This window comes from Lissotriton vulgaris, chromosome 7 (genome assembly GCF_964263255.1).
Source record: "Lissotriton vulgaris chromosome 7, aLisVul1.2, whole genome shotgun sequence".
Lineage (NCBI taxonomy): Eukaryota > Metazoa > Chordata > Amphibia > Caudata > Salamandridae > Lissotriton > Lissotriton vulgaris.
Window position 1 is genome coordinate 931,406,774 of NC_141695.1, and position 12,217 is coordinate 931,418,990.

Genomic DNA, 12,217 nt, shown 5'->3' on the forward strand with positions numbered 1-12,217 from the left:
AGGAGCCTCTATTTTAGGTTTAGGAACCAGGAGATCCCTCCTGTTTGTTTTAGAGGCTTTAACACTGGCCTGTTTGAGGGTGTTGATATTATAACCTCTACGCTCAAATCTACCATTGGCTTCCAATGCTGCATGCTTGTAGTCTTGTTCAAGAGAACAATTTCTCTTTAGGCGTAAAAATTCGCCATAGGGTACGTTTTTTACAAGACTTTTAGGATGATAAGACTTAGCATGCAAGACCGCATTGCCTGCTGTGGGTTTTCTATACAGGCAGGTGTGAAGGATGTTATTATACACAAATATTTCTAGGTCTAAGTAATTGATACTGCTGGTGCTTATGGTGCTGGTAAATTTTAGATTCAGCGTGTTGTTATTTAGTATGGTAATGTACCCTTCTGCTGATTGACGATCACCTTGCCAGATTATAAATAGGTCGTCAATGTACCTAGTCCACATGAGTATTTTTTCAGTCCATTTCTGATTGGAGTCACTCCATGCCTCGTGCTTCTCCCACCAGCCCACGAATAAATTCGCGTAGCTGGGGGAGAAGCACGAGCCCATCGAAGTGCCCCTTTTTTGATTGTATAAAGTCCCATTAAATATAAAAATTTTGTTAAACAAACAAAATCTAATCATGGACAAAATCATGGCATTATGACTTCTGAAATGTTGTGGTTTCTGGTCCAAAAACCATTTTACAGCATAGAGACCTTGTTCGTGGTTGATACAGGTGTATATATTTACCACATCTAAGGTAATTAATAACATTTCCGAGTCCCACGTAACATTGTCCATGATGTTTAGAAAGTCTTGAGTATCCTTCAGATAGGATGGAAGGTTTTTGACAAATGGGGCCAAATAAGAATCGACAAATCTGGAAGTGTTCTCGAGAAGGCTCCCTATGGAGGACACTATTGGGCGTCCCGGAGGCTTTGTTGCATGTTTATGCACCTTTGGTAGGTGGTAAAACGTTGGTAATACTGGTGCTTCACATTTGAGGAAGAGGTGTTCATCCATTGTTAACATGCCCTCTTTTTGCCAATTATCCAACATGTTATGAAAAGCCAAAATGCTTTTGTTATACTCAGTTCTTTGTATTGGAGTGTAACATTCTCTGTCTTTTAGCTGTCTATGGGCCTCCGCTAGATAATGTTCACGGTCGAAAATAGCAATGTTGCCTCCTTTATCAGAAGGTTTGATTTCAATTGTGGTGTCCTCCTTTAGCGATCTAATAGCTTGCCATTCTCTCTTTGTTATATTTGATGATTTTTGATTTATCTTGTTTTTTGTTCCAGATGCAATTTTGTCTAAATCTTCCAGGACTGCTTCATTGAAGAGATCTATTGCGTCAAAGTTGGAAATGGGTAACTTTTTTGATTTATTCTTCCAATGACTTGGATCACGTTTTTGTTCGATGTTACTCTGTGATTGGATCTCCCCAATGATGAGATTCGGCACTAGTTCTTGGGTTGGTGTCAAAAGAACATCAGCTAGTTCTTCACAGGTTGGAGTCTCATTTAGATTTTCAGTGGAACAAAAAATATATATATATATATATATATATATATATATATATATATATATGTGTATATATATATATATATATATATATATACACACAACCATATGGCTCACTTTTCTCTCCCAATAGGTGCTGCCAAACGTGGCCGCGTTACTCCTGCGGTTGAGCCCAGCCGCTATACCTCACAACAACGATTCCTCCAACTGGAGGAAAGCTTGGAGTCGCAGTAAATCAATCGTAATCCACACAAGTTTGTGTTAATTTATTCTTAAATCCTTTGGGGTGTCAAAACAAAGCAATAACCAACGCGTTTAGACAGCCTCCGCTGTCTTGGTCACGGTTAGTTTGTAAAGTGCATTTGCCACAACTTACAAAGAAACAATGAAGTTACATACGAAGTCACTCCCCCAAAGGGGTGTTACCAACACTAAAGACCATTTCAGTTCCGCCACCCCCCCGCAGGGATTGTGGGCCTTGTAGTTTATGATAAAACACAGTTGTAATTCTCGATAATAAGCACGGAATTAATACATACATTTACATCGTCATTTTTATATAAATCATAACGTGTTAAGCCTATATCTAGGTGATTGACATATGTTTAATATTACAATCTGTGTTTTTGGTTTATTTGTCTTTGGGACTCGTTTTACCGCCCTCCAGTGGGCAAATTTGATTGTTTTGTTGTGAGTGTGAATTGTGTGTTGGCCCTTTTATGTGTTGGGGTGGTGGGTTGGTGTTGGTTGTAATCTTCCAATCATGAGGGAGTTTGTGTGGCGTTGTGGCTGGGGTTTAAAGTGGTGCAAGGTAGTGTGATTGTGTTAATTAAAAGATTTTTGAGTGTCTATAAACGGGATTCTGTTCAGGTTTCTCATTGAACTTTTGTAAAACTCATAACATTTACAGGTGTATGTAAAGTTCCTCCGATTGGTTGAGACCAACAGGGGTCATTGTCCTGAAGTTGAGGATGTGTCTGGATTCTTTTTGCCGCAGCAGTTTTTCATTGTGGCCTCCTCTGTCAGACAAAGTCATTGTTTCTATGCCCCAAAAACGCAGCATTTTCCAATCCCCATTTTGGTGGGCCTCCATGTGTTTTGCAACAGCATTGCTCCTGTCCTTGTGTACTGTTGCACAAACGTGTTCTAAGATACGTTTTTTAAGTTCACAGATGGTGCTCCCGATGTATCTTAGTTTGCAGGGGCATTCAATCATATAAATTGTATACTGGCTGTTGCAAGTTATGCATTCCCTGATTTGCCATACTTTTTTATTGGGTATGAGGCGTGAGAGGTGAGAGGTCAGGGGTGAGGGAGCGTGAGGGGTGAGAGGTGAGGGAGAGTGAGGGGTGAGGGAGAGTGAGGGGTGAGAGGTGAGTGAGGGAGGGAGAGGGGAGAGGATTAGGGCTAAGGGTTGAGGGAGGGGAGTGTCGGAGAGGAGATATGGGGGTGTGGGGTTTATTGAAGGGGAAATGAGTGGAGCTGGGGCAGTGAGGCGGGAGTGTGGGGGTAGAGGGGAGGGAAGGGGAGTGTGGGGGTAGAGGAGGGGAGGTAGAGGTGGTTGTGGGTCTGGAGAGGAGGATGGGAGTGAGGGGAGTGGGGCTGAGGGAGGGAGAGGGAGAGAGAGGGGTGAGTGAGGGGGCGAAGGGGAGTGAGGGAAGGAGGAGGAGGAGGGGAGTGTGGGGCTGAGGGTAGGAGGAGGGGAGTGTCGGAGAGGAGATATGGGGGTGTGGGGTTTATTGAAGGGGAAATGAGTGGAGCTGGGGCAGCGAGGCGGGAGTGTGGGGCTGGAGGGGAGGGAGGAGAGTACTGAGGGTTTAGGGCAGTGGCTCGCCCCCCAAAAAATGTAGGAAACCATGGTGCATTCTACAACATATTTATCATTATATATTGAATTCTATTAGCTTTTAAAGCATAGTAAATGATGACCTTACTGTGCACCAGGATACAACAATCTTTGTTGGGGTTCTTCAATGATTCCCTTACAATCACCCTCCAACAGTGCCTCTCATCTCTCCATAGCCCCTCTCTCACATGTATTTCATTTGTTTTATAGCGTCGCTCATACCATTGTAGCATTTCAGAGCACTTCACATCACACACATAGAGACAATGAATCATACGTGTAAATCAGTGTATGGAAAATGTTACATAAGGCAATAAATCTTACGATAATATCTCGAGGCAAGATACTTTGCACTTTGTCATGTTCTGCCACCACTATCTACAGATTTGCAAGCGCTTTATTCTTCCGATCTTAAAGGACAAAGGCTTCATGCAGGTCAGGCCGGCCCAAACCTATCTGCAGATGTTGAATAGCCGCAGGGAAATTTTTAACATCGCTAGTTTTTTAGTTGCTGCAGTTAGAGCAAGGAAAATAAGGAAATAATATCAGTGCAGGCTTATGGGTTTTGATTTTTTTTTTAATCTTAAAATTCGGTAATGAGCCTTTTTATACTATATGTATTTTATAATATTCTGGCTTTTCATTTTTAATTTATAATTGACTCCTCTTTTTAATACATATTTTATATATGTATTTTACCTATGATGGATTTGTGTAATATTTGGTTCTATGTGATAGGTATTTTAACATGCTTTTATGGTTTTGATAACCGATTAAAGTCATTTTGACTGACTGACTGTTACACAAGAAAAAAAGGGAATACAAGGTGTCAGATTCACAAGTCATTCATACTGTTAGGCATTTGCAAAGAGTGCTTGGTATGGAGAAGCACAAACCCATGATTCAGAACATAACACAGTGGTTAGCATTGACTTGAACTATAAAAATGTATTTCCACCCAGATAAGCCTTTTTAGCAGCATCAGGATAATGAACCACTGGGAAAAAAACATAAGTTACTAACTTGTACCATGCAGTTTGCAAGCAGCTCTTTGATGATAGTTTATAGGCCACTGTGCTAGATTACGATTGTCCCTTATGAACTGCACAGTAACAAAAGAATCTCTGTGACAAAAGCAGTAGCCCACTGACCTATGCACATAAAATACTGTTTTTTAAAATGCATGGTACACTTTCTTTGCAGTAGGCATATTAAGTCTCTGTGCTACATTAAGATAAGTTCTATCAAAATTAACAGACTAACATGTTCACTTCTCAAATTCCATGTTCCATATTCAACTATACTAATATACTGCCCAAATAACTGAATAACATATCTACTACTCAAATTACTTCATATTCATACTATACTAATTTTCAACACTAATCCTTTATGGGTTCCGGAGTGGCGTGCTACTCGCCAAAAAAGCGCTTCAACACCCATCGGAGGTAACAAGTGCTACATGAATGCAAATCTTTCTTCCCTTTTATCCATCCTCTATCCTTCTCACGCCAAGTAACACACTAATATCCACCACTGAAATTTCCCTCATATTTCACAATATTAATTCACCACTAATCATTTATAGGCTCCCTGAATAGCATGCGTCAACAAGCGAGCGATAAATAAATACTAACCTTTGTCCTACTCTATCCTTCTGCTATCATTCCAAATCCAAATAACTGACTAACCTATCCACCACTTAAAATGTACTTGCATGTTTCACTATACTAATTCAAAACTAATCCTCTGTGGGTCCCGGAGTAGCGTGCTACCCGCCGAAAAAGCGCTTCGACGCCTCGTCAGGGGTAGTAAGCGCTATATAAATGCAATTACAATACAATACAATTACAATTTCCGTTGTTGGTTTGGCAATCTCACATGCTTTGCAATTGTAGCATTTGATGAATCCCTTTGTTTTCAACCACTGTTTTTTCTGCGTTGTTTTTTTATAATGGCTATGAATCAGCTGGTCTTGTAGGTTTTTTGCCCTTCTGTAGGTGATGATAGGGTGGGTGCCCATTCTTTTTCCAATGATTGGATCTAACTGCAAGATCTTCCAATTCTTTTTCAGGATCTGATTTATCCTTTTCGATTCCTGGCTGTAGTTCAAGATTAGTCTGATTGGTTCTTCCTCTTTATTATCCTGTTTTGTCTTTTGTTGCAAGCAATATGTTCTCGATTTTTGGTTTGCTCTTTCCCAACATTTTTGGACCACTTTTTTGTTGTATTTTCTTTTTTCAAAGCGTTTGATAGTATTTTTGCTCTGTTTGTTCCACTCTTTTTCCTCACTACAAATTCTCCTGAGGCGGAGAAATTGTCGGAGGAATCCTTGTTGTGATATATATCTATATCTATATCTATATATATATATATATATATATATATATATGTATATTACCTACTGGCAGTCGCCAGTAGGTATATATAGTTGGGACCTAGTTACCATAGGAAATTCCGAACATTCTATTGGGAATAACTTTGGCGCCGATTGAAGGATCTGCCTGTAATTTTCCTTAAATTTGCCTCGCTGCGCGCCGCTCCTTCCCTAAAACTTTCGGGGGGATTTGTCCAGCGGGGGCCGAGAAAAAAGGGGAGTCCCAAAACGTGTTTTCCCAATGTTAATTTACATAGGGACATTCTGACAAGGCTACAGCTCGATCGGCTGAACGGAATTATACCAGATTTGGCAAAATGTTAGGGACTGGTATGCAGCAGTGCCTTTTGTATGTTTGGTGTAAATCCCCCCAGTAGTTCTTGAGAAAATTGAATTTGCAATTTTTCAAATGGCATTTTCTATGGGACCTTTAGACACGGCTACAGCCCGAACGGCTGAACGGAATTACACCAAACTTGCCAAAATGGAAGGGACAGGTATGTAGTAGTGCCTTTTCTATATTTGGTGAAAATCCTTCCAGTAGTTGTTGAGAAAATGAATTTGAGCAAATTCTATATCTATATGCGCTCATCATTCTATTTGGAATAACTTTGGCGCGGATTGAGGAATCTGTGTGTAATTTTCCAGAATTTTGGCCAGATCCGCTCCGCTCCCTTCCCTGAAAGTTTCGGGTGGATTCGTCAAGCGGGGGCTGAAATGGGGGTCCCAAAACGTGTTTTCCCCATGTTAATTTCCATAGGGACCTTTAGACACGGCTACAGCCCGAACGGCTGAATGGAATTATACCAGATTTGGCAAAATGGTAGGTCCTGGCATGCAGCAGTGCCTTTTGTATGTTTGGTGTAAATCCCTCAAGTAGTTCTTGAGAAAATTGATTTTGAAATTTTTCAAATGGCATTTTCTATGGGACCTTTAGACACGGCTACGGCCCGAACGGCTGAACAGAATTACACCAAATTTGGCAAAATGGTAGGGACAGGTATGCAGTAGTGCCTTTTCTATATTTGGTGAAAATCCTTCCAGTAGTTGTTGAGAAAATGAATTTGAGCAAATTATATATCTATATGCGCTCAACATTCTATTGGGAATAACTTTGGCTCAGATTGAGGAATCTGTGATTAATTTTCTAGAATTTTGGCCAGATCCGCTCCGCTCCTTCCCTGAAAGTTTTGGGGGGATTCGTCAAGCAGGGGCCGAAAGGGGGGGTCCCAAAACGTGTTTTCCCCATGTTAATTTCCATAGGGCCTTTTAGACACGGCTACAGCACGAACGGCTGAATGGAATTATACCAGATTTGGCAAAATGGTAGGGACTGGTATGCAGCAGTGCCTTTTGTATGTTTGGTGCAAATCCCTCCAGTAGTTCTTGAGAAAATTGAATTTGCAATTTTTCAAATGGCATTTTCTATGGGACCTTTAGACACAGCTACAGCCCGAACGGCTGAACGGAATTACACCAAACTTGGCAAAATGGTAGGGACATGTATGCAGTAGTGCCTTTTCTATATTTGGTGAAAATCCCTCCAGTAGTTGTTGAGAAAATTGAATTTGATCAAATTATATATCTATATGCGCTCACCGTACGCGCACCGTACGCGTACGGTACGTGTAATGTACACGTACGTGCATGTACCCTTACGTGCGCAAGCCAGTTTCTGATTGGCTGGCAGTCGACTGTCAACATTCCAAACTGTCCAAACCAGGAAGTGTTGGCCACCATCTTGTTTTTCAGGAGAACTGAGGCACAAGAGAGCCCAAAACAAGAGTGGAAAACATGAAAAGGGGGCAGGGTAGAGACCCCCAACCCTCTAGCCCTTCTCGCGGGTCCCAAAAGGACCCCAAGGGCAAAAAAAAAAATAATCACAGGATAGGGGGTCAGAGGGTCTCATCCCTGCCCCCTTTTCGCGTTTTCCACTCTTGTTTTGTAGTTTCGTAGTTCGAGGGCAAGTGGTTCGGAGGTTTCGAACCCGTTCAATAAAGGTCGTCGGATATAGACGATTTTGGTATCAGCGGACCGCAAATTACGAGTGCGGTGTGTACGAGTGTTTTCGGCTTAATCGATCAAGGAGAACACTACGTATTCGGTGATTTCATTTGAACCCTCAGGTTCCATTTTGTGTACGGCAGCCATTTTGTGTGGTTGCCCTCACATAGGCCGATGACTGCGGCCGAGCGAGTCCTTGGGACACGTACACCTTAGCTGACTTCTGAATGACCTGGCCGAACTGACTCCCTTGCCCGAGGCCGACCTCGCTGAGCCAGTTCCTTGTTAAGCAGCTGATCAGATAAAGATCAAAGATCAGGACATTGCTGAGTTTACAGTACACTGCACCCACCCTTCTATCTTGCTTCTCATCTGTTTCTGCTCCTTCCTTTATGGCTTAATCACTGACTTGGGTTGAGGTTTTATGATGGGTTTGTCCGGCCTGATCGAACAGGATATTGGAAAGTGCTTGGTCATTTCTGGTGGGCTGGACAACGGAAAATGGGATTGTCGTCATGCTCTACTTTTGAAATGTCACACTGCGATTGGTTAGTTTGTATGTTACCGATGCTAGCCTGGAATGTGGTTTTTGGCATAAAAGACCATGCTTCGCTCATTGAAATTGTGCAGTCTCTAGCGAACCACCCGTGTTGTGCTTCGTAGACCTCTGTTCCTGGTTGCAGTCAATAAATTTGGTCTTTGACGTCATCAAGAAGTGTCCCGTGTCTCTGTTTGCCGACGCAGGGGAACTCGAAGACATTGGGCGCTTTCCCTGGCGCCGCTGGGTTCTAAAACCCGGTTCTTCAGTTTGGTGCTCTCTTGAGCCTCACTTCTCCTGAGAAACAAGATGGCTGCTCAGGTGGTCCCAGAAGGATAATAACATATATAAACGTTATCCGCTAATAGAATTAGCATTTACAAAACCTTTGAAATTTATTGAAAAAAAATATAGGTTTCACGCCTGTTATAGTTAGGAATCAGCATTTAAAAAACCTTGCAAATTCACTGAAAAAACCATAGGTTTCACGCCTTATATAGTTAGGAATTAGCATTTAAAAAACCTTGCAAATTCACTTAAAAAACCATAGGTTTCAGGACTTATATAGTTAGGAATTAGCATTTAAAAAACCTTGCAAATTCACTTAAAAAACCATAGGTTTCAGGCCTTATATAGTTAGGAATTGACATTTAAAAAACCATTGAAATTGCTCCTATATAGTTAGTTGTACTAACTATATTTCGCGTACCCGCAATCCACTGCTGATGATGCCACATATTACATCATTCATGACATGGTCAGTGACATCACTGATGACATCACTGATGACATCTCAAATGACATCACTGATGACATCTCATTTCACATCACTGATGATATAATTCATGTGATAATACAATGCACCTCCTAACACTCTAATATAACCTTTGATACACCCAGTGTTAAATACAGACTACCATTCTTGAAACCATTGACACACCAATACCAGTTACTACATACGCACTCACTGATTCCTAGGTCTACACACACATTCACTCATTCACCCATAGAATCACTCATACATACAGTCACTCACCAATACAACACTATCATATGCACTCATACACCAATACAGTCACTCACACACTGCCACTCATCCATGGAGTTACTCACACACCTAGTCAGTCATGCAAAGAATCAATCACACTTCCATTTCCTCAACTATACAGTTATAAACACAACACCTTACTTATTCAAACATATACTAACACATACTTACTCTCTTATACAATCACTGATACAAGTATACAATGATCCATATAGCCACTCGCACATTCACTGGCTCTCATGTATAGTCATTTATGTATGCCAACTCTCACATGCACTGTGTTTTACATATGTACTTACTTGCACATGTAGCACTGAGATATCCATTCACTCACCAACACACCCATGCACACAGTCAACTGCCCATATAGCTGTTTCCACATGCACTCTTGAACTCCTACACCTAGTGAATCAACTGCTCACACATCTATGCACAGAGTCACACACCTCCCAGCCACCCACACACACACTCAGTCTCCCATTCAAATACTTGGGCAACCAGTCAATAACCCATATAGCCACTCATATAGCTACTGATCAACACATGCAGCAGCTTACACAACAACAGACATACTGATGCACACATTCAGACAGTTTAGTCACTAACCCATGCATTTAGTAGACACATGTAATCACTCACTCATACAGTCAGTCACGCACCTACTAAATCCTTCATCCAGACACTTATACATCCACTCATTCTTCAATATGTAAAAACATATTTAAACTTTACAGAAACACACAGTCACTGGATGATGTCATCAGTGATGTCAAATAAGATGTCATCCGCGATGTCATCAGTGATGTCATTTGAGATGTCTTCAGTGATATCACTGACCATGTCATGAATGATGTAATATGTGGCATCATCAGCAGTGGATTGCGGGTGCGCAAAATATAGTTAGTACAACTAACTATATAGGAGCAATTTCAATGTTTTTTTAAATGCTAATTCCTAACTACATAAGGCCTGAAACCTATGGTTTTATAAATGATATATATATATTTCGTGTCGTGATCCTATGTGTGGAACGTCGGCCCTCTTTGTTGTAGCGTGGTGCCCTCCTCAAGACGACAGAACCAGTCGTAGAAATGCACACAAAAACCGGCTGGGAACTGGTAAGGAGGAACTCACTCAGGCGAAGTTCAGTCTTAGACCAACTGCTTTATTTTAGCATACTCGTCTTAACCCAACGCGTTGGGTTAAGATGAGTATGCTAAAATAAAGCAGTTGGTCTAAAACTGAACTTCGCCTGAGTGAGTGCCTCCTTACTGGTTCCCAGCCGGTTTTTGTTTGTATATATATATATATGTATAAAAAATCACAAACCGGTTGCCCCACTGGAGATGTCTCACATGACATCTGTCTCACACCTCCCCTGCCCCCTCCACTACTCATTCTCGCCTTTTTCTCCTCTCCTAATGTATTGCCTATTTTTTTATGTAATGTGTAATTGTTGATCTTTTTCTGTTACATTGTTGATTCTCATGTAAAGCGCTCTGATACCTTCTGGTCTAGCCAGCGGTGTATAAAACTCTTTTAATAAATAAATACAAATAAAATAAATGTATACTAGCTTAATACTATGGTCTCTATAATGATACCAAAGAAGTAATTTTGTATTATGAAAAGGACAAATGAGGATCCAATACGAGGACTTTGTTGTATCACCAGTTTGTCAGACAAGTAACATTGGAAAAGTCCTATGAAACTGCCACACTCATGAATTAGCACAATTTTAAATAAAATATACACACTCTGGAACAAAATCAAATTATTTGAAGAATCAGAATAAATGACGTATTAAATCAAACCAGGGAAGGATTATTAAATCATCGCCCTTGAATCACTTTCAACATAGTTGAGACCTTGGGTCCATTTGGAGTCAGTATAGAGTGCCCCAGCAGCACAGCAATTATACCTTTGAATCCCTAACCACGCTGTGGTTCCTTGCTTGTTCCTCTGATACTTAAGGTGTATACTGTCAGCCTGTATTTGATTATCATTATTTGTTCTGTTGAGGCATTTTCTTAATTTTGTTTGTGGAGGATAAAGTACAATGAAGTACTAAGTAGGAGCAATCTGATAATCATGTGATTGATGTAATTTGACATAATTGTATGAAGTAATACGCGTGCAGATGAGACTAGCTAGAACTTTAAGAATTCATTTACAATTAAGGTTAACTCAAGACTGATGAATTTTGAAATGTTGGTTTATCACCTGGGTAGAGCGCTGAATTACCTATAGTTAACCCACTTGGACTTTATGAAAATTATGACATGAATGTATAGAATCTCTCCAAATTTATATGTATGAGATTTGGGAGTATTTTTAATTCAAGAAAGGTTTATTTTTTGTTTAGTTGTTTCTAATTGATTCGTTAATATGGTTTTCTGATAGGAGAATTATTGTAATTAATGGACACCAGTAGGATGTTACATGATGAATGCCATAGTTTGGCAGGTATACCTAACATGTTATATCCCTTAGCTGCTTACCCAGTCACCACTGTTATAAATGAGTCACACAAAATGGCACACATTATCATGATCAAAATATTGACAAATAAATACTATTTTACTTTTCTTTGTTTTTGAATGGTGAACCCCACAGCCCTTGTTTTCTGTGTTCTTCTTTGAGGTAAGACCCCCTCCCCGTTTTTTAACAACCAGCCTTCCTTTACCTCTACCCTCAATGAATGCAAAAAATCCATTACTTTTCTTTACCTCTACCCACCCCATAACGCTAAAAACGTCTTACTTCCCTTTACCTCTACCTGTGCCTGAACCTTAAAAAATCCTTAGCTCGTTTTATCTCTACCCAACCCTGAACCTTAAAAACCCTTACCTCCTCTGCCCACCCCTACACCATAAAAACATCTTT